Below are 20933 nucleotides of genomic sequence, written 5' to 3'. Positions count from 1 at the left end.
TATATACACACACATGAGTGCTCATTAACAAAACGTGAGTCAGGTGCAGGTGGTCATGTGACAGCTAGTGCAGTGCAGTGGCTGATGGGAAGTGAAGTCCAGAGTTTCTTGATACATGACACATACAAAAAAAAAAATGTCCAGCAAACAAAAACAATACGTAAGGCAAGTTCAAAGCAAACAGGATATTGTAGGAACAACCAGAATACAAATACCATGCAACAATCAGTTTAAAATCAGAGTAACAATCCGTGACCAACACCTTCATAAGGCAGAGTAGGAACAACTGAGCGTTACTTCACAAAGTTTTAGTGAATGAAGTTCCTTTTTAAAGAGTAGTGTGTGTGTGTGTGTGTGTGTGTGTGTGTGTGTGTGTGTGTGTGATTGGCAACAGCTGTGTGTGTAATTAAACTCTGGAGACTGAGAACAGTGTGCAGAGTTGGGAATTGTAGTCTGTGGCCACCATGTTTGTAGGCAGCGGTGTATTCTGGAACTGGAGTTCCAATATGGAGTTGACCTGACATATATACACTTAGATAAAGTACTTGCCCCATCCTGAAATAGTTTTAGATCTTAAAAATGAAATACAACATAAAACAAAGGCAACCTGAGTAAACACACAATATTATTTTATTATTATTATTTATTTTTAATTGAAGCAAAGAAGTTATCCAATACCAACTGGGCCTGTGTGAAAATATACTTGCGCCTGTAGATTCTAATTCCCAAATCTATGATACTGCATTCGTAATGGGGTCCAACTGGATAAGGTGCAACCAGGCCTGATTACTACCAGCCCTGTTCAATCAAATCACGTAAATAGAACTTTAAGTTAAAAGAAATTCCAGACATTATGAGGAAGACTGATACATCAGGCTGGGAAGGGTTAGAAAGTTATTTCAAAGGCTCTGGGATTCCAAAGAACCACAGTCAGAGACATTATCTGTTACATCTGGCATAAACCAAACACAAGATTTCACAAAAAGAATACCTTACTTACGGTCAAGCATGATGGTGGCAGTGTGATGGTGTGGAGATGCTTTGCTCCTTAAGGGCCAGGTCAACTTTCAATAATTGAGGCAAACATGAATCCTGCTTTCTACCAGAAAATCATAAAGGAAAATGTCCGGTTTCCAGTCCGTAAGATGAAACTCAAGCACAACTGGATTATGCAGCAAGACAATGATCCAAAACATCATAGTCCTAGAAGTAAGTGAAAGACTGATCTCCAGTTATCAGAAGCCTTTGATTGCAGTCATTAATGCTAAAGGTGGCACAACCAGATTTTAAGTATAAGGGGGCAATTAGTTTTCACATGGGTGATAGGTGTTTTATAACTTTATCGTGTGTTTATTCAGGTTGCCTTTGTTTTATGTTTTCATTTGAAGATCTAAAACTATTTAGTATAAGATCTACACAAAAACAAAAGAAATCGTACTTTTTCACACACACACACACACACATACATACACACACATACACACATAGTGGGGGTTATAAGTATTGAACGTGTCAACATTTTTTTCAGTAAATATATTTCCAATGAGGTTATTCACATGAAATTTTCACCAGACTTTGGTATTAACCGAAGAAATACAGACATATAAAGAAATCCAAACATTAAAGTCTGAATTGTCTTGAAATCTTGTTCAATTGGATTCAAGTTAGGTAATTGACTGGGCCATTCTAACACCTTGATTTTTTTTTTTTCTCTGAAACCAATTGAGAGTTTCCTTTGCTGTATGCTTTGGATCGTTGTCCTACTGGAAGGTCCACCCACGTCTCATCTTCATCATCCTGGTGGATGGCAGCAGATTCTTTTCAAGAATCTCCCGGTAAAGGTCTCCATTCGTTGTGCCTTCAATTATATGGATTCTGAATGTACCATGCGATGAAAAACAGCCCCACACCATGATGCTTCCACATCCAAACTTCACTGTTGGTATAGTGTTTTAAGGGTGATGTGCAGTGTCATTTATTCTCCAAACATGGTGTGTAGCAGGCCTATGACAGCCAAAAAGTTACATTTTGCTCTCATCTGATCACACTACACTCTCCCAGTATTTCATAGGCTTGTCCAAATGAGTTGTAGCAAACTTTAAACGAGCTTCAACATGCCTTTTCTTTAGTAATGGATTCTTGCAGGGTGAGCGTGAGCAGTGGAGTGCATTGCCTATTGTTTTCTCTCTGAGTATGGCACCAGCTGCCTCCAAGTGTTTCTGGAGCTCTTTCTGCCATAGGTCTTGGCACTTGGGCTATTCATCTGATTCCCTGGTCAGAAGTCTTGCGAGGAGCTTCTGTGTATAGTGTAAGGGCTGAGCACAGACTCACAAGAGGCAGGTTTTAGTGATCCAGTGGTTAGGGTTTTATTTTTCTATGTGGGTGCTGTCTGCAGTGAGGAGGCGTGTGTGTGTGAGTGTGAGGGGGTTTTGTGGGGGTGTGGCTGGCGTTGCGACGCTCCCGAGGGTGTGTCGGGGTTCCCAGGAGGTGTGTGGGGGGTTTTCCCGTGCCGTCATCCACCGCCATATGCGATCTCACCATCCGGCGGCCTCGTCCGCACTCGAACCTTCGGGGAGAGAAGGAGAGAGAGAGAGAGAGAGAGAGAGAGAGAGAGAGAGAGAGATTAGCATAATGGTGACGTCGTGCTAAAGGTCGGAATACCTCTATGTTGCTGAAGAACGCGCACGTAGTCTGTATCTTAGCTGTCCTCTCCACACGGGTGGAAGAGCGTCCTTTTATACTCTTCCGCCGTCGCCTGAGTGGTGGAATTTTCCCGACGGACTCCCCAATCGTCGGCCAGTGTAGCGTCGACGGTCCCGCCCCACCGTGACGGTCCTTTCGGCTGATGGTGTGTTTGGCACGAGGCTGTCCGCTTCGTGCCTGCGCAGCAGTCAGGGAAGGAGCGACTTTCTTATTATGCGCGCCGGCTGTCGGTCCGTCGCGACAGTAGCCGGTCGATGACGGAGTGATGTTGCATCCACTTGCGGATAATGGCCCCAATGGTGCTTGCTGGAAGATTCAGAAGTTTTGAATTATGTCTGTATCCGATTCTACCAATATGTTTCACAACAATAAGGTTGCGAAGGTCTTGGAAAAGCTCTTTTCTTTTACCCATCATAAGATGTTTCTTGTGACATCTTGGTAATGAAAAGCTTCTTTATAGACCATCAATTTACTAACTCAGCCAATATTAATTTGCACAGATAGGAGGTATAATTACTTATGGATTTCAGCTGGTTCCTTGCCTTACCTTACCTTGGAGAACTGCTTTTTCTTAGTGGCTTCAATACTTTTTTCTGTGTCATTCCACTTTATTACACATAATTTTACTAATGGACTTTAATATTGTGAATTCTTTATATTTGCGGATTTCTTCAGTTAATACTGATGTCTAGTGAAAATTTCATGTGAATAACCTCATTGGAAATATATTTACTGAAAGAAATGTTGATGCTTTCAATACTTATATAGATATAGATATATAATAAAATTATATATATATATATATATATATATATATATATATATATATATATATATATATATATATATATATATACTCACTCTTCAGAAGCCGGCCAGGCCAAAATAATAACCAAAAATACCCTTTAACTTTACCAAAAGAAAACGAAACCTACAAACCACTCTTAACCGTGCACTATTTACAGAGGTGACTATTAGTGTGTTAATTAACAAAATAATATCTACATATATACACAAGTGTATCACACAAATTGTAATGGGCCAGAGAATAAACAAAGTCAAATCAGGCATAGGGTCATACACAGGCGAAATAGTCACACACAGGCACTGCTCTCTGTTCACAAAGCAATGGCAATGATCTGCCCCGGGATGGAGACTGACGAGGCTTAAGTACACTTCCGGAAACGTGCAGGCAACCAGTCCTGTCGCACAAGGCCAGAGCAGGCGTGGAGAAGACGTGATCATCCACTAGCAAGCCGGAATGTGACGCATGCAGTAGGTGGGGCTTAGATAAGGGGGAGTAGACAAAATAAACCCATCCCACCACCGACATAGACACACAAATGGCACATAGAGCAAACAGAAATACATTGAATAAAGTAACTTATATATATATATATATGTGTGTGTGTGTGTGTGTGTGTGTGTGTGTGTGTGTACTCATTATTCAGTGTCTGACTAGTGTTAGCAAGTTTAATAGGCAGACCACCAAAGTCTCCTTGTTGTTAAAGGGCAAAATAATTATGAAAAAGGGAAAAAAAGGTCATGTGATATTTTCTTGGCAGGTGATTATTTTGAACCGTGCCTAGTGTGGATGCAGTAAACATTAAAACGTCTTCAGGATGTAGACTCTCAAACGTGTTTCATACAAACCAAATATGTGGATATGTAAATATTGTGTGCGTGTGTGTGCGCGTGTGTGTGCGCGAGTGTGTGTACTTACCTCCTAGCAACATAATACCCGATTTTCTTGACTGGTTTTACTGTGCCTGACAGATCAATTGCTGAGCAAGAGAGAGAGAGAGGGAGAGAGAGAGAGAGAGAGAGAAAAAAAAAACATACTCAGTGTGCAATACACAATGCAGGGTAAACAAACCCTCTTAGCAAAACAGTCAGTTTCAGGGACCACCTGCTGCACCAACCCTGCATTTGTATTCCATTTTATCAGTTCCTGTTTGAGCCTTGCCTTGATAATGCATCTTAGTTGTGTCCATTTTTATACTCCACTTCTGCTTTTGCATTCTTGCAAATTCTAGATGCAGTTAATATCCCTGTTTCCCTAATAGGGGTTGGTTTATGTTTTGACTTTGACAATTATAGATTTGTCAGTGCCATGTCGGTCATTTATTTGTTCCTCAGAATAGCCCAAATAAATAAATAGATAAATAAATAAATAAATCTTTGCAATTGCATTCTATTCCCTCTGGTTCTTATGCATTACAGCTGCAGTCTCTGTAACAAAATCTTGCCAAACCATGTCGCAAAATGTGTTATGGTCTGATGAGACCATTAGAATGAAGCATTTTTGAGCTTAATTATAAAATATATGTTGGGTGCAAAAACAAGACAGTATATCACCCAAAGAACACTATACCTACAGTGAAGCATGGTGATGGCGGGATCATGCTATGGGGCTGCTTCTGTTCATCTGGGACTATGGTCAGCATAGAGGGAATCATATATAGCTCCAAATACCAGTCTATTTTGGCACAGATCTATTTTCCTATTGAAAACCTGTGGAATGATTTGAACAGGGCTTTGCACAGGAGATTGTCATGGAAAACGATCTTTCCAGCCTAACAAAAACTTCCGAGACAGAGGGTTTGTAGATGTCAAAAAGTAATTCAACTTTATTGAAACAACCTTTCTCCACAGCGAATTCATATTAGATGGCGTTTTGCCTTTTCTCATTAAAAACAGACCAATCTTCTTTGCCACAATTAATTATTCATGTATATGTGTTATCTTCAATTTAGGGTGCACGGTGGCTTAGTGGTTAGCACGTTTGCCTCACACCTCCAGGGTTGGGGGTTTGATTCCCACCGTGGCCCTGTGTATGTGGAGTTTGCATGTTCTCCCTGTGCTGCAGGGGTTTCCTCCGGGTACTCCGGTTTCCTCCCCCAGTCCAAAGACATGCATGATAGGTGGATTGGCATGTCCAAAGTGCCTGTAGTGTATGAATGGGTGTGTGAATGTGAGTGCATGGAAGGAGCCTCCCCTGGCGCACCCTGGGCAACGTTCAGTATCATACTGCTGAGCGGCTAATCCTTCCACCACGATGGTTCCACTATGAAGTGGAACCTTGACACGAAAAGAAGAAGATCTTCAATTTGTGGAGCATGCACAGTTAGCTGTTTTTCTTGAAAAGGTTTTATGGTTTTTTTCACTCAGACAGAGTCTTTGTTTTTGTTTCTATCTGACCAACACTTCTTATGACTCAATGAGCTTCTGTCTGTTTCTATTTGCCGTCCTAGCTGATATCTACCTCCCTTCCTGAAGCCCTAGCCTAACTCATTAATTGGTATCCGGCCTCAAGGTTGTTTACCAACAAAAGCAGTTTTCAGTGAATGTCTAATGCCAATTTATTGCTGTGCAGAAAGGTGCAGGCTAATACAGAAAAAAAATTATTGTACAGTAAGACACAGAATTCATCTAACTCAATACAAACTTAGAATATAACTTGATCAAAAAGTGTTCTATGGATTTAATTTATGATACTAAATATTTATTATACATAAAGATTATGCTTGTTAAACAATATTGATTATTATATTATGCTTAAGTAATAATACTAAATGTTGGTTATACATGTTGATTGTACTTTATTAACATATGCAAATGTTAGTTACACATATTGATTACATTTCATGAATATTTTCTATAAGATCCCCTTACAAGTTGATAGTTCTGGAGCTTTTTTTTGCAAGGAAGCATGGAATAAAATTTTATTGGATGTCCACACATATATACAATGTTGATTTTTTTTTTTCTGTTTTTGTGTATATCGTACAAAATAGTTTTAGATCTTCAAATGATATACAACATAAAACAAAGGCAACCTGAATAAACACACTGCGTAGGGTTTTTTTTTTTTTTTAATTGAAGCAAAAAAAGTTATCTAACACCTATCATCCATGTGAAAAACTTATTGCCCCTTTAAACTTAAAATTTGGTTGTGCCACCTTTAGAAGCAATAACTGCAACCAAACGCTTCTGATAATTGGAGATGAGTGTTACATAGTGCTGTGGTGGAATTTTGGCCCACTTTTCTTTGCAGAATTGCTTTGTTTCAGCCACACTGGAGGGTTTACAAGCATGAACTGCCCATTTAAGATCCTGGCACAGCATCTTAGCAAGTCAGAACTTTGACTAGGCCACACACTTTACAGTAATTTTGCTTTTTTTGTGCCATTCAGAGGTGAACTTATTCCTAGGCTTTGGATCATTGTCCTGCTGCATAATCCAGTTGCACTTGAGTTTCAACTTACGGACTGAAGACCGGACATTCTCCTTTTGGAGTTTTTGGTAGAGAGCAGTATTCATGCTTTCCTCAATTATTGCAAGTTGCCCAGGCCCTGAAGCAGCAAAGCATCCCCACACCATCACACAGCCACCACTATGCCTGACCATAGGTATGATGTTCTTTTTGTGGAATTCGGTGTTTGGTTTATGCCAGATGTAATGGGACCCCTGTCTTCCAAATAGTTCCACTTTCGATTTATCAATCCACAGAACCTTCTTCCAAAAGTTTTAAGGATCATCAAGGTGTGTTTTGGCAAAATTCAGATGAGCCTTAATGTTCTTCTGGGTTAGCATGTACAGTGACCTTTATTGATGCAAGAAAGGCCTCTAGGTCCTTTATTGTTGTCCTTGGCTTGTTGTGACTTCGTATATGAGTCATTGCTGTGCTCTTGGAGGAATTTTGGAAGGTTAGCTACTTCTGGGAAGGTAATGGCTCTCACGGTGGTCCTTTGGCATCTCAGAGTCTTGTAATAGCTTTGTAATCCTTCCCATATTGACATATTTCAATCACAGTCTTCCTCATCATTTCTGGAATTTCTTTCAACTTTGGCATAATGTGTTACTGGGTAAGACCTTTTAAACAAGTTCATGCTGTTTAAGTGTTGTCCATTATGTAAGTCTGTTTAAGCACTGTGTATGTGTGTGTGTGTGTGTGTGTGTGTGTGTGTGTGTGTGTATATATATATATATATATATATATATATATATATATATATATATATATATATATATAATATATATGGGCTGGATATTGTTGACTACCTCATATACTGTATGTATTACGATACATCACAGTATAACACAACGCATCATATCCTTTTCACATATCGAGATTGCTAACGCTCAATTCAAATTCTGACGTAGTTTTACTGTTTAAATGTAATACAAGTGCAAATTGAATTAACTGACAATTGACACTGATTAAGGAAAAGCAAAGCCAGTAATTTCAGTACAGTTTTATAATATTTATTTGTAACTTTGCCAACACAGTATCTCAGTGTGAATATTAACTACCGATTAATAATAAAAAACTAATAACTACCGATTGCTTGTTTAATCAGTTGGGGGGAAAACAAAAGCCCATAAAAGAAATGTGGTGAAAAATATTTTAATTTAAAGCACCCCTTTTATGCCTTTTCAGATATTACCTTTCATGTAGTTTGTTATATAGCTATTAGTGAATGTTAAAAGGTTGCAAAGTTTCAAAAATCTAAAATGATTAAAGCACTGCAAGAGAAAGAGTGAATCTACAAGTTCATGTGTCAATCTCTCTTGAGCATGGACAGAAGAGAGTAGAATCATTCCCAGTACTATATACCTGAGCCCTGAGTACACTTCAAGCCCACTTAAAGCACTTCTATAAGTTTTACCTGACTGCTTCAGTGGGACAATGTCTTCAGTTGATGATAGTAGGGATGGCAGTTGACTGTGGTTGTCAGGGGCAGGGAAGGGTGGAATCCAAGTAAAAATGCCCCAATTACAACAAAGAATTGCGAGTTTCACTCACACAAAAGAACTTGTGATACAGTTAAATGTAACCATGAGGTAAAAGTAAGCATATGGCATATACGTGTGTATGGCCCCGTCTACACCAATGGTGTGTAGACTTTTTAGATCTACTTTATAACAGTTTGGATTATGACAAGTGTTCTAAGTACTGTATATTGAGAAACTAAAACAATAAAGTGACTGTGTTGATGGTATTCTGAATGAACAGATGCATCTGGCTAATACAGCTGAAAATAGCCTGTTATGTCTCAGAAAATCAGCATCTCACTTTCACACAAAGCAACAGTAAATAACCTACAAATCATACCAATATCCAAACCAGAATATTTCTCAGTGTCTCTCTTCACTACACAGAGTCCAGCTGGCAGATGGTCCCAGATGGGGAGGACGACTAAATGATGATGTGCATCATTTCCCCAATTGAATTTGAGTCCCAAAATACATCAGTGGCAAGCCACTAAGGAGTTTACTTCAGCCTCAATTACAGCACTGGAGTATTTGCTCTAGCTTGATGATGCTGGACTGTTTCAATGGGTTGGAGCTGACACTGTTCTGATATAATAATGGTTCACATAACATATACCTAGCTGTGTTTCTCTAATAAGTATGGGATGCTATGACAGAAAGACAGAGGGGGAATTATGGACAATTTTTTTCAGATTTCACTACACACAGATAGGTAACAAATCGGAAAAAACATAGTGTCTGCGTAAGGTGTTGGGCCAGCAAGAACTGCCAGAATAGCTTGAAAGGTTCAAAGCAACTTGGCATGGATTCTATTAGTCTCTGGAACTGTACAGGAGGGATGAACATCACTCTTTCAAAAGATATTCTCTCAGTGTTTTGATGATGATTGTGGAGAGCTCTGTCTAGCATGTAGGTCCAATATATCCCACAGGTGTACAGCTGTAAAGGCAATAGCATATTTACATCGTTTTCATATTCAACAAACCATTCAGTGAGCCTTTGTGCCCCGTGGATGGGGGCAAAGAACAACACAGAAATATTTCATCATAGGATTAAGATGTAAACATGGAATTAGCTTCCACTGTTATGCTGATGGTACACAGCTGTATGTTTCAGCAAAGCCAGAGGACAGACAGCAGCTTAGTAAAGTTGAGTAATGTGTAAAGGACGTTAGACGTTGGATGCTTATTAACTACCTATTACTTAATTCTGATAAGACAGAAGTACTTGTACTAAGACCATGTGTAGGTAGAAGTAAGCTTTCTGATCTCATAGTAACTCTGGATGGACTTTCTTATTGGTCATGTGCAGCAGTAAAAGACCTTGGAGTAATTATTGACACCAGTCTATCATTTGAGGCTCATGTAGATAATATTACTAGGATAGCCTTCTTTCATCTCAGAAATATTTCTAAAATAAGAAATATATTGTCACTACATGATGCAGAAATATTAGTTCATGCTTTCATCACCTCTACACTAGATTACTGTAATGCCATGCTGTCGGGATGTTCCAGTAAATGCATAAACACACTCCAGTTAGTCCAGAATGCAGCTGCTGGAGTCCTAACTAGAACCAGAAGATACGGCCACATCACCCCGATCTTATCCACACTGCATTGGCTCCCAGTGAAATCTCGCATTGATTATAAAATACTATTATTAACTTATAAAGCACTAAACGGTCTCGCACCAGAGTATCTAAGCAACCTTTTGGTTTTCTATGATCCGCCATGCCTACTTAGATCAAAAGATGCAGGCTATTTGACAGTACCTCAAATAGCGAAGGCTTTCTCTTATAGAGCCCCACAGTTATGGAATAGCCTTCCAATTAGTGTTCGGGACTCAGACACAGTCTCAGTGTTTGTAAACGTATTTGTTTACTCAAGCCTACCATGACTAGACTTTCTGTTATGCTAAGCATAGTCCTAACAATCTCTTCTCTCCTTCTCTCCTTCTGTCGAGCCACACACGATTTTATGGAGATACTAGAGATCCTGATCCTTTCTGCTCTCCGGACTTGCCTGATCCTTTTCGGATGTCCTACCTCTGGATGGAGCTCTCATCTACTCCAATTCCAGATTGCTGGGACTACGGCTGCTTCTAAGGCCAAACAGACTTCATATAAAACCATAATGAACTTTTTTACACTATCTGTTGTTACCCAGATGAGGATGGGTTCCCTTCTGAGTCTGGGTCCTCTCAAGGTTTCTTCCTCTTAAAATCTTAGGGAGTTTTTCCTTGCCATAGTCGCCACCAGCTTGCTCAATTGGTATAAATTCGCACATTTAAAATCTGTATACCATGTTTATATGTTTCTGTAAAGTTGCTTTGAGACAATGTCTATTGTAAAAAGTGCCGTACAAATAAAATTGAATTGAATTGAAAATGTTCATTCAGAGAACATTTGTATTGATTTGCAAGTGGACCAGGGGACAAATTTAAATGTGTAAGACAGTATATAGTATAAGACAGTGTATAGGGTGTTTTTTGTAACAATGATGAGTAGGTATGTATATATAAAAAAAATGGTCTTATAAGTTACAGTATCCATATACAATTAATTTATATAATTTATCTAAGTTTTTTGTTGTGATTTTATATTTAAAACAATGTTCCAATGGATTATAGTCCAATTATGCTGTCATATTATAGTCATACTTTAACAGCAGTAACCACTGGTGCAGGAAATCTATGATCGTGAATTTTGGAAATTTCTTATATGTATTTGGTTAACATTATCCAGAGGGATAATGTTAATAGTAACAGAACAAGATTGATATCCTATTGATCTATTTCTTCTTGATCTATTTCTACATACATGTCCCTTTCTTTAATGTAACTGAACTTTCCTTGGGAAAGCAAAGCAACAATTAAAATCCCCAAGGTAGTGTTAAATCCAGACCGATCCTATGTTGTTATTATTGTTGTTGTTGTTGTTGTTGTTGTCACTGACATTGTTAAAAGGCAACAGGAGCCTTTTAGATTCTGATATGCTAGCTGGCCCAGGCTTCATTTTTTAAGCAGCCATTACTGTGTTTTGTTTTTTTTTCACCTGTCATTGCTTCTTTTTTTCTACTTGTTTCTCCATTGCCAGGTCTGACATAGCCTGCAGGTAGAAATATCCATGGATGAAATGTCAGGGGAAAACTCCCTGCCACATCTGTCCCTCAGAAATAAAGTGCAGCAGTCCCCTGCTACAGGGTCACATGAAAAATCACAGCATGATAAATGTACAACCCAATATTACAGTTTTGGTACTGGTGCTGAAGTTGATTTTCTGGGCTGAGATTATAAAAATTACTTGTATGTATTTGAGATTTGAGACTTTTCTTAGTTAGGAGTGTCCAAGATGATTTTTTAAATAGTGTCTAGACCACACAAGCACTTGTCTTTAAATCAGGGAGATACTATAAAAAGTGTATACTGCAACCAAGCAGAATGTCTTGGGTTTTTTTCTTTGCTGTCAAATGTAATAAAACATTAAAGATAAGCAAATAAAAAGAATAAAACAATAAACAGATGAGCAGCATATGTTACTATCATGAAACAGCAAGTCAGAAGAACACTTATGATACAGAGGATCAGGAAAGCAGTAGGTCCTGACCATGTCTCACCACCAACAATCATACACTGCTCAGAACAACTGTCTCCTGTACTCACTGATCTATTTAATCAGGTCCTAGCACAGTGCATTGTTCTCGCTTGTTTCAAAACCTCCATCATCACTACAGGTCCCAAGAAACAAGAAATCTAGAAACAAGAAAAAAGAAATCTCATTTGTAATCTTAAGTGCATCAAAGAATAATTCTGCCCCACCTTAAAACCATGACCGATTCCCATTAAGATCCTCTCCAGTTCATATAAAGAGCTAACAGGTCTGTGGATGATGCTATAAGTCTGGCAAATTCATTCATTCAAATTCATCCTGCAGCATCTAGGCAGCTCTTATACCCACTCCAGCAGTTTGTGGATTTTATCTTTACTTTCAATAATACCATCCCTGACCTACTATTGGATAAACTAAGGCAGCTTAACATATCTCTACCTGTCTGCCGCTGGATTATTGATTTACCGGTACAGGAAACAGTATTTCTGGATGGGCAAATAGTGTTCAGTCATCAACTCCAGTGCTTCACAAGGTCGGGTGATTTCTCCCCTGCTCTACTCACTGTACACCAAAAACTGTACTTCTGAAAGTGACTAATCTAGCTAATCAAGTTTGCAGATGACACCACCCTCGTGGGATTCATATCAAACAATGATAAGCACACATATTGGACAGAAGTGAGTTGTCTGATGGCATGGTGTGCAGCTGTCAACTTAGAGTTGATCATGCAAAAAACTGTGGAGATCATTTCTGATTTCAGAAGGATGAATCCACCATACCTTCTTATAGAAATGAACAGCTCAACAATTAGCAGAGCAGAGTCACACAAATTCCTGGTACCATCATCCAGCAGGACCTCAAATGTGACAGAAATTCCAACACAATCATCAAGAAGGCCCTGCAACTCCTGCACATTCTGTGACAATTTAAGAAAATTTAAGCTGTCAAGGATGCTACTGGTCATACTGGTCAAAGCTACAAAAGAATCAATAGTCACATCAAGCATTTTTGTCTGGTTCAGCTCTGCAACTTCACACTCCAAACACAAGCTGCAGTGCATCATCAGAAGAGCAAAAAAAAATATTGGCTGTTAGTTCACCACACTCACTGACCTGCATTCAACCAGGGTGAAGAACAGAGTATGGAGAATCGTGGCAGACTCCACACATCCCTGTAAATTTCTTTTTCAGTGTTTCCAATCACAATGGAAAACCACAATAATAAATACCATACCAGTTGACCCCTGCATGGTTTCTTCCCCCAGGCTACAATCCTTCTAATAAAGATTCTTCCCACATCCCTCCCCTCTGACATGCAGCACAAGTCACTTTAATATACCAGTACAAATCAAATGTAATTGCACAAACACCTACAGTAAATGTACAAAAACATTAATTATAGTTATAGTAATAATTTCTATATTACACCTGCATATTTTGCTGTATCAGCAGTATCCAATATTGCATTAAACATTTCTACTGTCATCCTGTACTACAGTATATTGTATTGTATTTTAGTATGATATGTAGTATTGTAGTGTATTTATTGCACTGTATTGTAGTGTACTGTATTACATTGCACTGCACTGATTTTGTGTTGTATTGTATTGTATTGTATTGTACTCTGCACCAAAAATAATTAATTGTACACCCTGTATTTGGTGAATAAACACATCCTGATTCTGATTGAAATAAACATCCATTTTGTCATGGATATGCTCGAAAAAGACTAAAGTCTACGATTCCCATCAGCCACTGCACCACAGCACATGACTAGTTTCACCTGTTTCACAGTTGTTGGTTAATTAGCACTTGTATATACAGGTGCATCTCAAAAAAAAATTATATCATGGAAAACTTATTTTTCCTTAATTTACTTCAAAAAGTGGAACTTTCATATATTATATATTCATTACACATAGAGTTAAATATTTCAAGCCTTTTTTTGTTTTAATCTTGATGATTACTGCTTACAGCTCATGGAAATTAAAAAAAACAGTATCTCAAAATAATAGAATAAAGAATTTATAATCTAGAATATATGAAAGTAGCTATCTGGACAGAAGCAACTTTTTATCAGCAAACACGACACACACTTTAAAAGAGCTAATAAGTGACTATGCTTGCAACCACTGGACTTGAAAAACTGTTTGTGACTTCTTGAAAGAGTCCTTAACTTAAGTGGTCTTAATGTTATTTATCCTGGAAAGAAGCACAAATTAATAAATATCACCTTGTTTGTCACAACTACAGCTGTCAGGTGATACCCTGCTGCAGTTATTCCACTAAAATAAAATTCACTCTACTGAAGTTATAACATAATATATTGGTGACTGACCCTCAGGCAATTTTATGTGGTCTAAGTTTGGACACCCTTAGTGTAGGTGTAAAGTGGCAGAATGCTTGAAACTTAGGCAGTAGTGTAAAATGCAGTAATGCATCCATATAAAATACAGTCCTCAAGATAAGTAATGCCTTAGCTATATAGGGTTTTTTTCAATCAACACTTGCTTTTCTTTACAGGGACAATACAAGTAATTAATTTATAATGTCATATTGATGCATATAATGTTGTCCTGAAATGGCATTCCACTGTATTTTATCAGTGCATAGATTTCTGTGTGACCTATTGTGTTTACAAAAAAAACTGTCAGATGAGAGAGAGAAGCAGGAGAGAAAGGCATGAAAAACAAGCAAAAAGAGAATAACAGTGCAATAAGGAAGGAAACATAAACAAAAAGATTTTGTTACCAGTGTAATTAATAGTGCTTGCTTTAAATATGAATAACACAAAAAATAAGGACAAACCAATAAGGAACTGAACTGAGTAATAATGTCAAACTAAACAACTAATACTGGCAATTATTCAATGGGTTGTTCTGTAGTGTGACAAAGAAAAGGTTCAAAAGTGTCAGTGTATAGCAGGTAGCTGTTTTTCTGCTCCACATACAGCATCAGGAAGCTGGAATTCTCTGAAACCAGATCAACATGCCTTTAGAAAGATGGAGTCTCACCTTGATTCCACAACACTTAAAGCTTTTGACAGGTGATAATGAAAATATTTTTTAAAGGGGGTTGCATAACCTATGTAGCCATCAAAGTGATTGGTTTGAAGAGGCAGAGGTATTCATCATGATATGATGAATACCTGTACCCAGGAATGGATACAGCCTTTTATAATATATAGGGTCATCCTGGCATTGTGTACAGCTGCATGTAACCATAGAAACGCATCTACAAACTTCCATGTGTGCTCACAAATAGCTTGAAATTGTACAGAATAAAAAACTTTTTAATTTAAACATTACAGTCAATCTGCTTCTGCTGGCCTTAGATGTCATGGAAACCATCACTGTTGCTAATCATAATGTGAATCACTGACCAGGCTGACTTGACAAATCCAAAATGTGAAGAAAGAAAATGCTACATTTGTCTTCAGAAATAACAGCCAGTATTAAGTGAGCACTGGCATTATGTGATTTTTAGAATAAAACCCTTAAGTTTAATGCAGGGGTTTTAATTTGTTACATTTAATAATTGTATTAGCTAAAATTACTTGCTTACAAAGATCTGATTATTCAGTTCCCTCCGAAACTATTCGAATGGCAAGGCCAGTTCATTCAAGACATTTGAGTTTGAGCTAAAAGATGAATATGTGAAGAGTTTAGAATTTCAGCTTTTATTTCCTGGCATTTTATATGTAAATGTGTTAAAAGACATTGAACATAGCACATTGTGTATCAGACCATCAAATTTGTAGGTGAGCAAAAATATTGGAAAATGTGACTGACAGGTGTTCCTTGTCACCCAAGTGTGTCCTGTTAGATTGACTGTTTAAACAATAAATATCTCTGAACATCTACTCTTGGTTTTAGCCTTCAGTTTCACCTATGAAAATTGCTCCCACTGTCTATGGAAGAAAAGTAAGTCATTTTGAAGCTGAGAAAAGAGGGAAAATCAATCAGTGGCAGTGCACAAACATTTAACATAGCCAATACAACAATTTGGAATTTCATGAAAAAGAAAGAAACCACTGGTGTACTGAGCAACAGATGCCAAATGGGTCAGACAAGAAAAACAACAGCTGATGACTGAAACACTGTGAGATCTGTGAAGAAAAACCCAAAAACAACAGTCAGTGATATCTTCAACAACTTCCACAGGGCAGGAGTGAAGGTATCGTCTGGATTACATATATAACCCTGTTCCCTGAGAAGGGAACGAGACGCTGCATGAGCTTCACTCTGTGGGAAGCATCTTCGCGTGTGACTGATATCTGATGTCTGTGTGAAATCATGCCTAGTTGTAGGCCTGCAATGGTCAGGTGATGTGGCATTTCTCACATCACGTGATTATAAAACAGCACTTGTAAACCACATCATCAGCCTATATTATCTGAAGCAAAGACGTGATTCACAGGAATGCCCCAGTATGACAAGCTACGCAAAGTCTCATTCCCATCTCAAGAAACAGGGTTACATGTGTGACCCAGACGTTTCCTTTCAAAGGAAACTCAATGTTGCCTGAGTTTCACACTGTGGGAATGAATCTACCCACTCCGTCATACTGAGGGTATGTTCTGTTCAAAAAGGTCCAAGCCTGATGGTCACTGCAAGACACTCGAGCCCAGAGTGGTATCCAATGTCCAAACTGTAATATTGAATATTACAGTTAATATCGAAGGCTTTATCCAAAAGGACACCCTTACAGGATGTGTGTGCTGCAGCAGGGTGTCCTACTCCGCAGCAAACACATCCTGTAAGGCTGCCCTTTTGGATGAAGCCTTCAAAGAGACGACCCCCCCCCAGTGGAATGAGCCCTTATGCCCAGAGGCGTAGCATGACCATGCACCTCATAAGCAAGAGATAGAGATTGCTTCCACTATCCAATTAGAGATGCGCTGCTTTGACACAGCATCAGTTCTACTGTCACCACCAAAGCAGACCAGCTACTGCTCTGACTTACACCACTGGCCAGAGTGGTGGATGTAAGTACAGAGAGCCCTTACTGGGCACAGTAGGTGCAATTTCTTCTGTTCTGGTGTGAGGAACGGAGGAGGGCAGAAAGCCTGCAACACTACAGGCTGGGCAGCAGACGTAGGCACTTAAGGAATATAATCCGGCCTAGGATATAGGAAGGCCTTGGCTAATCCAGGGGCAAAGCCAAGGCAGGAAGGGGCAACAGAGAAAGCTTGTAAATCTCCTACTCGCTTGAGAGATGTCAGGGCCAGCAGAAGAGCTACATTTAGAGTCAGAAGCTTGACTCTAAGGGCTCAAATGGGGCACCCGACAAATCTTCCAGGACCACAGAAAGGTCCCAGGAAGGTATGCGTGGTCTGAGGATGGGCCTCAGCCACCTGACACCATGCATAAACCAATGTTAGAGGATGTTGTCCCATAGATGCTTCATCAATAGGGGTATGGCTTGCCAAAATGGTGGCCACATAGACCATAACTGTAGAAGAAGCCAACCCTGCTGAGAAACGTCCCTGCGAATACTCCAGGACTGTAGCAGTTTACTGGGTCTAACTGATGTTCCTCACACCATGTGACAAAAAGTCACCAGTTGAGCGCATACAAGTTTCTCATGTATCATGATGTATCATTCACCATGGTCTCTACAACCTTGGTTGAGAGAGCAGAATCTATGAACTGGTGTTCCTCATGGTGTCCCTTCGATAATTCCAGCCAAGGGTGATAAATCTACCCTCTGACTTGAGCCAGTAGATCCCTGCGAACGGGAATCTCCCAGGGAGTGCCGTCCAGCAGGGATATTATCTCCGAGTACCATATTCAAGCTGGTCAATAAGGTGCTACTAGCAGGAGACGTACATGGTTTTGGCAAACCCTCACTAGAACTTGTGGGTGTGAGGGGATAAAGCTAGACCGAAGGGAAGAACACGATATTGGTATGCATTACCTCCAAATGCGAACTTCAGGAACTTCCTGTTACTGGGCAATATTTCTATGTGGAATATACATCTTTTAGATCTATTGTCACAAACAAGTCCTCAAACTGAGTGTGTAGAACGATAAATTTGAACATCAACATCTTGAACCTGTATGTCCAAAGAGTACAGTTCAGATGATGCAGATCTAAAATTGGCCGCATACGCCCATCTTTTTTGTGGACCAGAAAACAACAGCTGTAAAAACTTCCCTCCCTCAGAGAAAGGGGTACATATTCTATTGCCCCTTTGTCCAAGAGGGATCTTACTTCCTGCACTAACTTCAGGCTCTGCTCTGTGCTGACTACTGTGGTGAGCACACCTCTGAACCAGGGGGTTGAGCTCTGAACTGGACCCAGTAACCCTTTTCTATGGTGGACAGAACCCATGGAGACACATTTGACAGTAGTTTCCATGCTGCAAGATGGTCTTTGAGCTTGGCATTAATGATCATTCTCAGATCAGGCCTACCAGCAGTCTGTGACTGTGGCCCTCAGGTACCCCTGGTGTTCTGTGGGGGGAGGTGGGCCACCACACTCACCTTCTGTGCCTCCCCATGGATGCTGGCCTGGGCTCCACTCATGGATGCCCGGGTGAACTCAACACAACAGGGAAGGAACTGGCTGAATGCCACCGTTTGCAATTTCACCTTGTGAAACCTATTGGTGATGGTGTTAACCGTGCCGATGAACAGGCCGGAAGGTTCAACAGGTCCTTCAATGGGGAGCCCTTATCCTTATCCTCCATTGCTGAGAGGTTGAGCCATAGGTGCCTCTCTGCCGCAACCAAGCTACCCATTGAATGGCTGATATGATGGGACATTTACTTGGTCGCCCAAAGAGACAAATCTGTGGCATGATGAAGCTCCACCACTGCCTCAAGCCCAATTCTCTCCCCACTGTTGAGCTCACTCTGCAGGTCTGTTGGCAGGCATGCAACACTGCCATTGTATGCAGTGACTCACAAGTGAGACCCACTGCTGCATAGGCTTTGCCATTCAAGCCATGTAAGGCCACCTCGGCTTGTAAGCGTTTCCTGCACCTTTGGCATAGCTAAATAACTGTACTGATCATAAACACGGCTGGTGTATGATTTTCCATAGAAGCACGATATTTCATCATGCACTTCTGGAAAAAGGGGTTTTCTGCAGCGTGAGGGAGATTTATTTTCACTGGGGAGATCCAGCTCGTCCAGCCTGTTACTGGAATGATTCCTGATGCACCGCAAGCCTCCCCCAATCAAGCAAGAACATACCATGTGTCACAGAGTATACAAGGGAGTACATATCAGGCCTTGCTGGACTCAGATCGGATAACAGAGGCAAGAGTTAGGCCTCACCACACCCATTCACTAATTCTGGGGACAAATTGGCCAGGTTTTCATACATTAGTGAGGGGATTGTTTGTGAATGGGTCCTGCAGTAGCGAGGCATGGTGCGGAATGTGTACAACATTGGTTGGGGAGGCAGTGCCAGGGCCATTGACATCAGCTCCACATCAGGAGGACACTGAGGGTGGGGAGGGCTCCTCCAGTCTTTGCAGGGTTTAGTATAATTATGGCTCAACAAAATCCAATGACAGATCATTTATGGCAAGATAAGATGCTAAACCTCTAATTGCTCATTTTTATTGGCTAGGCATTTGTGATGATGTTCAGAGGTGGTGTATGGCATGCTATGAATGTCAACTGGTGTAGCTGATGGCCACCCCAAAAGCACCATTGCTCCCATTACCATTAATCAAAGTCCCCTTAGAAAGAATTGGTATGGACCTTGTTGGCCACTAGAAAGGTGCACGTAAGGCTATCACTTTGTGTTAGTCCTGGTGGATTATGCAATGCGATATTTGGAAGCAGTGCGTCTGCGTAACAAATGAGCACATATTGTTGCAGAGGAGCTATTCCATGCTATCGGGATCCCAAAAAAGATCTTGACTGACCAGAGCACTATGTTTATTTCACGGACACTATGCAAGCTTTGTGAATTGCTGGGGATTAAATTGATTCACATGTGTGTTTACCATCCACAGCTGGATGGACTGGACAAATGGTTTAATCAAACTGTGGGATTTAATTTAAGACACAGGAAAACACGAGGGTAATAGATTATGTAGTTTATTGAGAATCACTATCATACACATATTCTGGGGAGGGAATAGGGCTTGTAGGTAAATAATTTGTAGATTACAGGTTATATGATGTGTTTGTAGCAAAGCTATTATCATCATCAGAGGAAATAATAAACGGGCCCTCCACAGAATTTACGGGAAGAAATTGTGCTTCAGTTTGAGTGGAAGCATGAACATAGGTCACCGATGGAATGATACGATAGGTGGGAGAATAGGGAGGCCCGGTAGGTGCAGGTGAGGAGCAGAGACGTTCCAGCAGAGCTGTAACATCGATGGCCAAATAAGCCAGCTGATGACGTATATATTCAGTCTGGCCACCGAGGCCCGTGGGGTTGAGCAGCCAAGAGAGAGAGAGTCCAGCTGCAGCAGGGAGCTGATTAGCTGGTTGGGGATCAGAGAGAAAGGATGGAAATTAGATAAAACTGTAGTGGTAACACTTAAAATATATTCATATAAATACATGTACAAGCATAGGAAACAGGTAGCAATACATGACATGGATAAAAACATGAAAAACACACTCATACGATGTTTTGAAAAACACACACCCACACACTCAAAAATGTTCAAGAGGAACACACACATACTTACCAATATGGTCAAAAGAAATGCACACACACACATATACTCACAGAATGTCTAAAAAGCACCAAAAACCATAAACAAACTTAGAATTAGAGAAGAAATACATGTAACATTAAGCAATAATAAAAATATATCTTACCCATAATGAAGAAGTGATAAAAATATCCAAATTAATTGTTCAGGACA

Source organism: Ictalurus furcatus, chromosome 15, assembly GCF_023375685.1.
Source record: "Ictalurus furcatus strain D&B chromosome 15, Billie_1.0, whole genome shotgun sequence".
Classification (NCBI taxonomy): domain Eukaryota; kingdom Metazoa; phylum Chordata; class Actinopteri; order Siluriformes; family Ictaluridae; genus Ictalurus; species Ictalurus furcatus.
The sequence above is the reverse complement of the archived record's forward strand: the minus strand, read 5'-3'. Positions refer to the sequence as shown.